Genomic DNA, 11,536 nt, shown 5'->3' with positions numbered 1-11,536 from the left:
TTTGAGGTCATCTGCATTCTAAGACCCTGAATTCTGTTGTTCTGATCTCTCCCCTTTGTAAGCAAATAATAATTTTATGTACGGAAAGGAAGTTTTTTGCAAGGATTGCAAAGGGAAGATTTAAATATAACTCACTCTTTCAGAAATCTGAGATTAGTTCAGTGTTAAGAGTGCACAGGGGAGAGGAACTGGATGATATCCTGTCTCTGTTGTTCCCCAGCCCAGGTTCTCCCTGCTACGACGCCTGAACCATGAAGAAGAAGAGACACTGGGGGCCTGACTTAACCATCAAAGGACTCATTGTTTAGTGGCTGAGATCAATTTTCTGGCAAGTGTAGACATTGAGAGTGTGCAGATCCTTCTTATTGGTGCCCACTTGAGACATTCTGGAAAAGTAGTTAAATGTGGGACATTTTGTAACAAGCAAAATCCCTAGACTTCTTAATTCACTGTACTTAACAGTTCATAATTAAAATAACAGACCCCCAGTGGTGGTTATGAACAGATGAGAGTATTGAAGCAACAAACAAAAAAACCACCAAAATAACCCCATTTAAAATTAGATTAGTAGAATATAGCCATTAATTATTTCAGAAATATGCTGTTAATTGTCAAATAGACTAAAACAATTAATATTGAGAAGTGACACTAATATTCAGATGTTTCTTTTACACACAGTCACTACAAGTTTTGGAACGTGTGTCATTGTCAGAAGAAGTAACTGTCTATGTACCATTATATTTTATAGATGTCACTTAACTGCCTAAAACTGACTGAACCACTAGAGCTTAAAGCGATGGCTACGTAAATACCTAGTATGTATTCTCTAAGTACCATTTTTCATTAAACCTTGATTCCTTGACTGGGGCAGGAAATGTACAGAGTGTGCCTAAAATATCTTGTGAATCTATAAGCTATGACACATAAAAGACTGCCTGGGTTATGTTGGAGAAACTTGGAAGCCAACATGAAGACGCCCCCACTGCCTAGGGTGGGAGAGATTGAGCATTGGCAAGGATCATGACTGTAGCAGACAGAAAGCCATCATGTGCTCATACAAAACAGGTAAATCTGCAGGACGTGTTGGGAGAAAACTTACCATTAAGGTGAAACTGGTTAAGAAGGGAGAAGATAAGTAATGTATCCTGCCTTTCCTCTGCAGCCTATCACTCAGGTTAACCAAACTATTAACCAAATGCAGGTTAAATACTTATAAAAATCTTTCAGCTAATAAATAACTGAGGAAAAATATCCTTAGAGTATCATAACTTTGCAACTTCCAGTAAAATAAGGGATGTACACAATGCATCAGTGGTGCTTATTTCACAAAAGAAAAAAAAAAAAGAGACAAAGGCACATTTGCTCCTGACATAAGGACACACTAACACCTATTCTGAACTCTCACTACACACTTTTATTCAATCTCTTCCATGTTTACAATATCACTACCAAGTTGTAGAAAATATGGAGGCCAGAGAAATACTTTTTTTTTTTGTCTATGGACATATGTCAGGTTTTTTGTTTGTTTTAACTTTTATAAGTTCAGAGGTACAAGTGCAGGTTTGTTACACAAATAAACTTGTGTCATGGGGATTTGTTGTACAGATTATGTCATCACCCAGGTATCAGTACCCATTAAATATTTTTCCTGATCCTCTCCCTCCTTCTATCCTCCACCTTCCAATAGGTCCCTGTGTGTGGTGTTCCCTTCTACATGTCCATGTGTTCTCATTATTTAGCTCCCACTTATAAGTGAGAAAACGGAGTATTTGTTTTTTTGTTCTTGGCATTAGATTGCTAGTGTGGCCTCCACCTCCATCCATGTCTCTGCAAACAAAATCTCAGTTTCTTAGGGCTGTGTAGTATTCCATGGGGCATATAGACCACAGTTTCTTTATCCAATCTATTACTGATGGGCATTTAGGTTGATTCCATGTATTTGCTATTGTGAATAGTGTTGCGATGAACATATGCATGCATGTGTCTTTATAATAGAGTGATTTCTATTCCTTTGGGTGTATATCCAGTATTGGAATTGCTGAGGTGAATGGTATTTCTCTCTTTGGGTCTTTGAGGAATTGCCACACTGTATTCCACAATGATTGAACTAATTTACACTCCCACCAACAGTGTAAAAGCATTCCCTTTTCTTAACAATTTTGCCAGCATTTATTTTTTGACTTTTTGATAATAGTCATTCTGCCTCATGTGAGATGGTATCTCATTGTGGTTTTGATTTGCATTTCTCTAATGATCAATAATATTAAGCTTTTCCTCACATGATTGTTGGCTGCATGTATGTCTTCTTTTGAAAAGTGTCTGTTCATGTCCTTTACCCACTTTTTAATAAGGTTGTTTGTTTTTTCTCATAAATTCGTGTAAGTTCCTGGTAGATGCTGAATATTAGACCTTTTTCAGATCCATAGATTGCAATTTTTTCCCTTTTTGTACATGTCTGTTTACTCTATTGATAGCTTCTTTTGCTGTTCAGAAGCTCTTTAATTTAATTAAATCCCATTTGTCGATTTTTGTATTTGTTACAATTGCTTTTGGCATCTTTGCCATGAAATCTTTACCTGTGTCTCTGTCCTAAATAGTATTGTCTCTTTTATCTTCCAGGGTTTTTTATAGTTTTGGGTTTTACATTCATGTCTTTAATCCATCTTGAGTTGATTTTTATATATGGTATAAGGATGGGGTCCAGCTTCAGTCTTCTGCATGTAAGTAACGAGTTATCCCACCACCATTTACTGAATAGGGAGTCCTTTCCCCCTTGCTTGTTTTTGTCAGGTTTGTCAGAGATCAGATAGTTGTAGGTGTGTGGCCTTATTTCTGGGTTCTCTATTCTGTTCCATTGGTCTATGTATCTGTTTTTGTAACAATACCATGCTGTTTTGTTTACTATAGCCATGTAGTATAGTTTAGTCAGGTAGTGTGATGCCTCCAGCTCTGTTCTTTTCTGCTTAGTATTACCTTGACTATTTGGGCTCTTTTTTGGTTCCTTATGAATTTGAAAATAGTATTTTCCTGTTCATCTCCTTTGCCCACTTTTGAATGGGCTTGTTTTTTTCTTGTAAATCTGTTTGAGTTCTTTGTAAATTCTGGATATCAGCCCTTTGTCAGATGGGTAGACTGCAAAAATTTTTTCCCGTTCTGTTGGTAGCCGATTCACTCTAATGACTGTTTCTTTTGCCATGCAGAAGCTGTGGAGTTTGATTAGGTCCCATTTGTCTATTTTAGCTTTTGTTGCCAATGCTTTTGGTGTTTTGGTCATGAAGCCCTTGCCTACTCCTATGTCCTGAATGGTTTTGTCTAGATTTTCTTCTAGGGTTTTAATGGTGCTGGGTCTTATGTTTAAGTCTTTAATCCATCTGGAGTTAATTTTAGTGTAAGGTGTCAGGACTTTACGAAAGAAGGTATACATGAGGCCAACAAACATATGAAAAAATGCTCATCATCACTGGTCATCAGAGAAATGCAAATCAAAACTACATTGAGATACCATCTCATTCCAGTTAGAATGGCGATCATTAAAAAATCTGGAGACAACAGATGCTGGAGAGAATGTGGTGAAGTAGGAACACTTTTACACTGTTGGTGGGAGTGTAAATTAGTTCAACCACTGTGGAAGACAGTGTGGCGATTCCTCAAGGACCTAGAAATAGAAATTCCATTTGACCCAGCAATCTCATTACTGGGTATATATCCAAAGGACTATAAATCGTTCTACTATAAGGACACATGCGCACGAATGTTCATTGCAGCACTGTTTACCATAGCAAAGACCTGGAACCAACCCAAATGCCCATTGATGATAGACTGGACAGGGAAAATGTGGCACATATACACCATGGAATATTATGCAGCAATCAAAAATGACGAGTTCATGTCCTTTGTAGGGACATGGATGAACCTGGAGAACATCATTCTAAGCAAACTGACACAAGAACAGAAAATGAAATACTGCATGTTCTCACTCATAGGTGGGTGTTGAACAATGAGAACACATGGACACAGGGAGGGGAGCACTACACACAGGGGTCAGTTGCGGGGAATAGGGGAGGGACAGTGCAGGGTGAGGAGTTGGGTAGAGATAGCATGGGGAGAAATGCCAGATATAGGTGAAGGGGAGGAAGGCAGCAAATCACACTGCCATGAGTGTACCAATGCAACTATCTTGCCTGTTCTTCACATGTACCCCAAAATCTAAAATGCAATTAAAAATATATATATAGCTGACTCTCCTACAAAAAATAGTTTTTTCCTAATTCCATGAAGAATCCCAATGGTAGTTTAATAAAAATAGCATTGAATCTATAAATTACTTTGAACAGTATGTCCACCTTAAGGATATTGATTCTTTCTATCAGTGAACATGAAATGTGTTTTCATTTCTTGTGTCATTTATGATCTCTCTGAGCAGGAGGATTACTTGAATCCAGGAATTCAAAGCCAGCCTGAGTAACACAGCAAACCCTATCTCCAAAATAAATACATAAATAATTAAAGGAGAAAATCTGTAGGTTAAAAGAGATGTAAGAAAGATATTGATTGATTTCAATGTACTCATTATCCCTTAGGTTTAGTTAAAAATTTTCCTTTGAATTCCAGCTTAATTCATGTACAAGTCATTTTCACTTTTAAAGTCATCTTGGCATTTATTAATAATTATGCAATGCCATAGTTCTGGTTTTTAATGTCTGGTTTGTTATGCCATTTGGTCCAAAATCATGTCAAAAATATTAAAATTACCCAGTATGGGGCCCGTCTTCCTCCCTCTGGACTGTGTGAGGAAACTCTCATAATCCAGAAACCATCTGAATTCAATGCCTGCTATGGAGCTCATTTTCTTCTTGCTGATTGATAAAGCCAAGGGCAACTTACTTTATGAATCTGGGTCTGAGTAAAGCTATCACGTCAGAAACTGTGTGAGTGGTCAACAGCTCTCCAGGCAAAGTACAATTCAGAAATGTTTTAAGGAATATTGTTTAGATTACATATTTTTTATTAGTATTCAAATAATCAAAGATTTTCTTCCCTACTTTTCAGCGTTCACTTATTTCTTTACTAAAAAAGTCACTCTCTCTATATTGTTATGATTGCTGCATTTCTTCAGATTAACACTGCACAGGCTCAACACTGTAGTCATTATGCAGCTCTGTTTCAGTCTGTCTCCAGAGACTCACAGCTGAATTCACAAAATTTGCTACCATTTTTTCCCTGAGGACATCCTAAGACAGTGATATCAACTGACCAATCCCCTAAGCATAATTTCAGCATGCTCAGCTTAATATTCACGTAGTAAAAGGGGCAGGTAGCTCTCTGGGGCCTCTGTTATAAGGGCACTAATCCCATTCATGAAGGTCCACCCTCATGACCTACTCAGCTACCAAAGACCCACTTTTTAATTCCATTCCCTTGGGGGCTGGAATTTCAGCACATAAATTTGCCAGAGGTGGTACAAACATTCAGACATTGACATAGAGACACAGGCATATTGGATCAGGGGCTACCCTACTCTAGTACAAGCTCATCCAAAGTTAACTAATTACACCTGCAACAACCCTGTTTCCAAATAAGGTCTCATTCTTGGGTACTAGGATTAGGTTTCTCATATGAATGTTGTTTCATATTCTACAACTCAAACTAAAACAAACACCATCCCTTCCCCTTCCCTTATTACTATTATTTTTTAATAGAGGCTTAGCCTGTAAGATAACTTAATGTTGGGTTTGATAACTTAATGTTACCAAACATTGAGATAACTTAATGTTGGGCCAGACTTCCTCTGTGTCTTCACAACACACAACGTCCTCCCTTCTCTTTTGCTTTTCCCAGCAACCTAATAGAATTCTGAATTCCATATTCCCCAATCCATGGGCTTATTTTAATTACCCCAATCATATGTATTGGGGAACTATGAAGTGCTGAATCCTCAGCATGCCCTATTTCACCTGATCTCATACAAACTTGCAGCCTTGGAATTATCCCCAATTTACAGATGAGTAAACTGAGCAGAGAGAGACATAAATGACTGGATCGAGATCACAGAGACTGTAGGTATCCCAAAGTACAAAAATTTTATTCCAAAAATCTTAAGTGTTTTGAAGGTGATTAAAACAATGTCATCAAATGTTTATTGAGATTCTTTGAAACTTTCATGTTAATTTTTTTTTAAAGAAAGCAAATGCTACATAATTCCAAGTGCTAGTCCTAAATCTTATCTCCAGGTACATTTTGGGTTTTTGTTGTTGTTTGTTTGTTTCTATTTGTTTTGTATGTATAGAAGGGGCAGTGTGGTCTAATGGCTCATAGTGACTCTGGAGTGAAAACGGCCAGATTCTTGCTTCAGTTCTCCAACTTGTTAGATCTGACCTGGGGAAATTGGTGTAACCTCTCTGTGCCTCACTTTTCTGATCTGTACAAGGGGGATAAAAATAGTACTCCTCTAAAAAACTGTTAAAGGGATTCACATATTTAGGCTTAAAACTGTGCCTGCCTGCAATATCTGTTACCCGGCAACAGGTTCTGATGGCTCCCCTGGCATTTGTTTGTATTTCTGAGGACATGTGAGCAACTGTGCAGCAGGAATAGGGGGAAGTGGGGATCACTGGATCAAGTCCGTTTCTTCTGCATCTGTAAGGCTGTCTGAAGTGAATCATGGAAATCAGAATCTGTTATGTGTCAATTATTTGGACTATTATTGGTGACATGATAAGAGGACTTGAATTCTGTGGGGGAACTTGGAGGAACCTGGAGATGGAGTTTCCACTTTGCTCAAAAAAATTCAATTTCTAGCAAGACAGATCCATAGACATTTGGTTTGAAAAAATATTGAATGTCTTTAATAAAGTGTTTTTGATAGCTAGTAGGGCAATTCTTCTCAGCAGCTTTTTATTTCCTCTTAATTTTCCTAATTGCAAAATACCTGCCTTAGAAGCATCACTATCCTCTCCTATGTTGTGATTTGGTAGTGCCATAGTTCTGAGTCCTTGTCCTGATCATATTTCTACATTCAGATAGCGTCCCATACTTAACTCAAGCTGGATGTTCCATGTAGAAGGAAACAGTTAATACCTGAGGACTGTGGAACAGTGTAAAGCATTTTCACATGACTTGTTTAAACCAGAATCCAAAGCTGAGTCTACACTCTCTTAATTAGTTATATTGCCATGTAGGTATGCCTATTAGAATATTGTCTCACTGGCAATAGTATATGGAGTAGAGAGAGACAGCCATGTGTTTCCATGTTTGTAAGGAATGGCTGTCAAAGTTGACAAAGACTCACTCCTGGTCAACATGGATCTTCAGGAATGTTGTCTGACCAGCCAGGCATGTGGAGCTGATGCTCCACCGAGGTTAAAGGACAAGAGTGGCTGCAGCTTTCAGTCTTGCTCATAAATGCCCCGTTCCCCATCCACCTATGCCAAACACACAGCTGGACTGTGTATTCACACTGAGCTGGTGTTCTAGTCTATCAATTCTAACTCAACCTTTCTTAAATCTGCTCCCTCCTTTATAGCCCCTGATGTAAAGTTGCTCATCAATTGAAAGGTCTGCGAGGTCACTGTGATTACCTTACAGCTAGCTTCTCCTCTCTTCAGTTTTAGTGAAACATGACTGCTAGAATTTTCTACCCAACGCCTGACAGTACTGAGCATTCAAGAACCATCTTCTGCTGTCCAAATCCCTCCCTGTGATATTCACACTTTTCACCAGTGTCAGATCAGTCACCCCCAGGAGCAACTTTCTCACCAAAGCCCCAACCACCTGAGAGCACTTGCCACCCTCTGCCTATCCATACTTTGTGCATCTCGCTGCCAGCTCTGTTATTCCAGTTCAGAAAGCTCTTCCCATATGAAAGTTTGCTTTTTTTTGTCTTGTCCGAGATTTTCTTCTTTCAGCCCTTAGAGCAGGAGCCTCATCCACCACCCCCTAGCAGGGTGACATCGCGTGCCCCTTCTTTGATAGTCTCTGTACTCTGGCTTTGCATGTACACACATTAATAAATAGCCTTTTGTTTCTTTTTAAACAATTTTACCTCTTGCCAAAGGAAAATAAATGTTAGGGCTTGGTTTAAAATTCCAAAATCATAAATTATGCATGGATTTAATAGTTGCTGGAATATTTTCACCTTCCTTGTGACTAATTGAGAGAGGGGGGAAAAAAGGAAAGAAAGAAAGAAAATAAAAGAAAGAGAGATAAGGAAGAAAGAAAAGAGAAAGAAGAAAGAAAGAGAAAGAGAAGAAAGAAAGGGAAAAAGAGAAAGAAAAAAGAAAGAGAGAAAGACTAAAAGGTTTTCAGCAGTCACTGAGCACCTGAGCTGTTAGCTGCCAAGCTGATTCAATTTTAATGACTTCCCCATGTGTGGGAAGAGAGATTGATGCATCCCTCGTGTGCTTTACTTCTGGCAAACGTTTCCCTTGGCAAATATGGGAACTCTTGCAAAAGTCATGAATAAAACAAGGCTGCAAAGTTTCCATTTCAAATTGCAAGTCAATATTTCCTCAGAACATGGAAGCTCCATAATGTAACACTCACCGTGGAAAGAGATGCTTTCCCTGGGTGCAGCCAAGATGAAAGGATTTTTAAGAGTTTTTCCAAGCCTTTTACATTTCTCTAATCATCCTCTTTATGAAGATGAGCTGGGTATTTTGTTAAAAAAAAAAAACTGATTCCTATCAATTATGTGTGAAGAATCAAATACATTCCATTCTAGGGCTGAGGCTAGGAATTTTCACTTCAACAAGTACCTGAGTGAAATAGATGTAGGTTATCCATGAACTGCATGTGGAAAGACACTGGGTAGAGTCCAAGCTTCTCAGCATTGGTTCAAATGCCACCATCGGGGGTCCTTTTTTCCATTTCCAACCTCATTTGTCATTGGCCCAACTCATGCAGTCAAATGTGGGTTGCTTTGTGTTTGCAATTTCTATATGCATGCCGTGCCCCCAGCTTCTCCCCATCATTGTCACTGCACTTCCCAACCCAGCTCCAACTTCCGCAAATGCTGTCCCTCCTGCCTTGAAAGCTCACGTCATTTACAATCATTTCTAGGTGAACGTTCAGCGGTATTAAGTACATTCACAGTGCTGTGCAAACATCACCACTATCTACTTCCTGAACTCTTTCAGCTTTCAAAACTAAAACTCTGTGTTCATCAAACACTAATTCCTCACTCCCTCTTTCCCATCTCCTGGCATCCCTCATTCAACTTTCTGTGTGTATGAATTTGACTTCTTTAGATCCTTTCCATATGTAGAATCATACTGCATTTGTCTTTCAGTGACTATCTTGTTTCGGTTTGCATATTGTCCTCCGGGTTCATTCATGCTGTTGCATGTGTCAGAAGTTTCCTCCTATTTAAGGCTGAATAATATTCCCTTGTGTGTACAAACAACGTTTTGTTTATCCATTTATCTGCCATTGAGGTTGCTTCCACCTCTTGGCTATGGTGAATAATGTTGTGATAGAGGTGCACATTTTTTAAGAGAAGGGGAAATGTGTGTAGTTTACATGACACATTTGAAGTTGGAAAACAGGGAAATTATAACAAATAAATTGGTGAAATTATGTGGAATCCCGAATTTTACATACAAAGGCATATCTATCATGGGGCTCACTGAGCTGGAACTTCAGGCTCCTCATGTGTGGTCCCTTCCTCCCAAGGACCAATGCTCAGTTTGGGTTCAGAATTCTCTATTCTTCCACTTAGGGAACGTTCCCTAAAAGTTATCACTTTTAAGACTGCAAAACCTGGCTTTACCTTTGTGTGCATGTAGGTAGTACATGTAGGCATTTCCCTTTAAGGCTTGCCCTTTATGTCATTCCCCTACACTTGCCAGTTTCAGAGGATTCACTTCAAGGAGACTGGAGGACATGCCAGCTGCAATTCCTGTTTTCATTCTCACTTTAAGAGCATTAAAGTGATTTGTAGATTCTGACTCATATGGTCTCAGGCCCTTGATCTGATCCTATTAGCCCTTAGAGGTAGACATTTGATTTAATCTTCAACTGTGTTTATTTGTAGCCATAATTCTATGTTGGTTCTAAACTTCCTGCCAGTCTGTAACTTTTCTGAAAAGCCAACATACATGTTTGAGTTATCTCGTATATTTGTCTTCCTCAAGTGACTTGGGAAGTATTAACATTTTTTTAATTCATTTATCTGCCCATGGACTTTCGGGTTGCTTCCACCTCTTGGCTGTGGTGAGTAATGTTACGATAGATATGCACGTTTTTAAAGAGAAGGGATAAAATGTGTAGTTTGCATGGTACGTTTGAAGTTGGAAAACAGGGAAACTATGACAGACACAATGTTGAAATTATCTGGAATCCTGAATTTTACATAGAAAGGCATATCTTATCATGGGGCTCATGGACCTAGAACTTTGGGGTATCAGATACAGAACATCAGCTGTCTCATGACCTACTCGGAACCCCCAGAGACCCCCTTAATTCTCCCTGTCCTGTGTTATCCTTATGCCCACCTATGTATATCTGAGTCCTGTGCTCTTTTCTTTTCAATGAAGTCACAACAATTGGATTTTTATTAACCTCTCACACTTCCCAAGGCACTTTGAGGAAGACAAATATATGAGATAAGGATATTATGTCACTGTGTAAGACATTTTTTAAATGGTGATATGGTTAAGGTTCTTAAAAGGTCTGTGCATTTTTTCTTTGTCTGCATGTTGAAGACCTTCCATTTATCATATATAAGAGAGAATTTGGACAATTTTCTTCCTGAAAGCAGAAAGATGCATTATCACTCTTTCCTACAGGGTACAGCAAGGCACCTTTCTTCACCACGCTCTTCCTGCAACACTTGATCTCACAATCCTACAATCCCATTGTAAGATGGACCTTTCCCATTAAACATCATCCTTGAAGTTATAGCTTTTCTTTTTAATAAGATAACAACTACTGCAATTTTATTCACCTCTCACACTGCCCAAGCCACTTTGAGGAAGACAAATATATGAGATAACCCAAATATATATTTTGGCTTTTCAGAAAAATTACACACTGGCAGGAAGCTTAGAACCAACACAGAATTACAGCTATAAATACACACAGTCGAAGAGTAAATTAAATGTCTACCTCTAGGGGTTAATACGATCAGACCCAAGTGTCCCAGATTGTATGAGTCAGAATCTACCAATGCAAAGTTAGGATGTATCTTCACTGTATAATATATTTCAAAAACAATTCCGGATCCTGTGTTAAAAATACAAGATTCAGTTGCTGGCTCAATAGCTTAAATGTGGAACGTTGATAATATCCCTGGGCTTTTGCGTCTGTGTCCTCATTTTTGAAATAAATTTTATTTATTTCAATGGCACTATTAGTTCTACTGTGATCAATGCTTAAAGCAGAGATTTATTGCTCTGATCAGGTTCCAGGTAAGGGCCTCTTCCTTGCTGCTAGACAGCATCCACCTACTGGCCTTCATCTTCTCCTCAGCAGAAAACCACAAGCCCACCTGCCCCTTGTTAGTCTGTAGCAGAGATGAGACATTCAGTTCAGTGTTCCT

This window comes from Callithrix jacchus, chromosome 11 (genome assembly GCF_049354715.1).
Source record: "Callithrix jacchus isolate 240 chromosome 11, calJac240_pri, whole genome shotgun sequence".
Taxonomy (NCBI): domain Eukaryota; kingdom Metazoa; phylum Chordata; class Mammalia; order Primates; family Cebidae; genus Callithrix; species Callithrix jacchus.
This window is presented reverse-complemented; position numbering follows the sequence as displayed.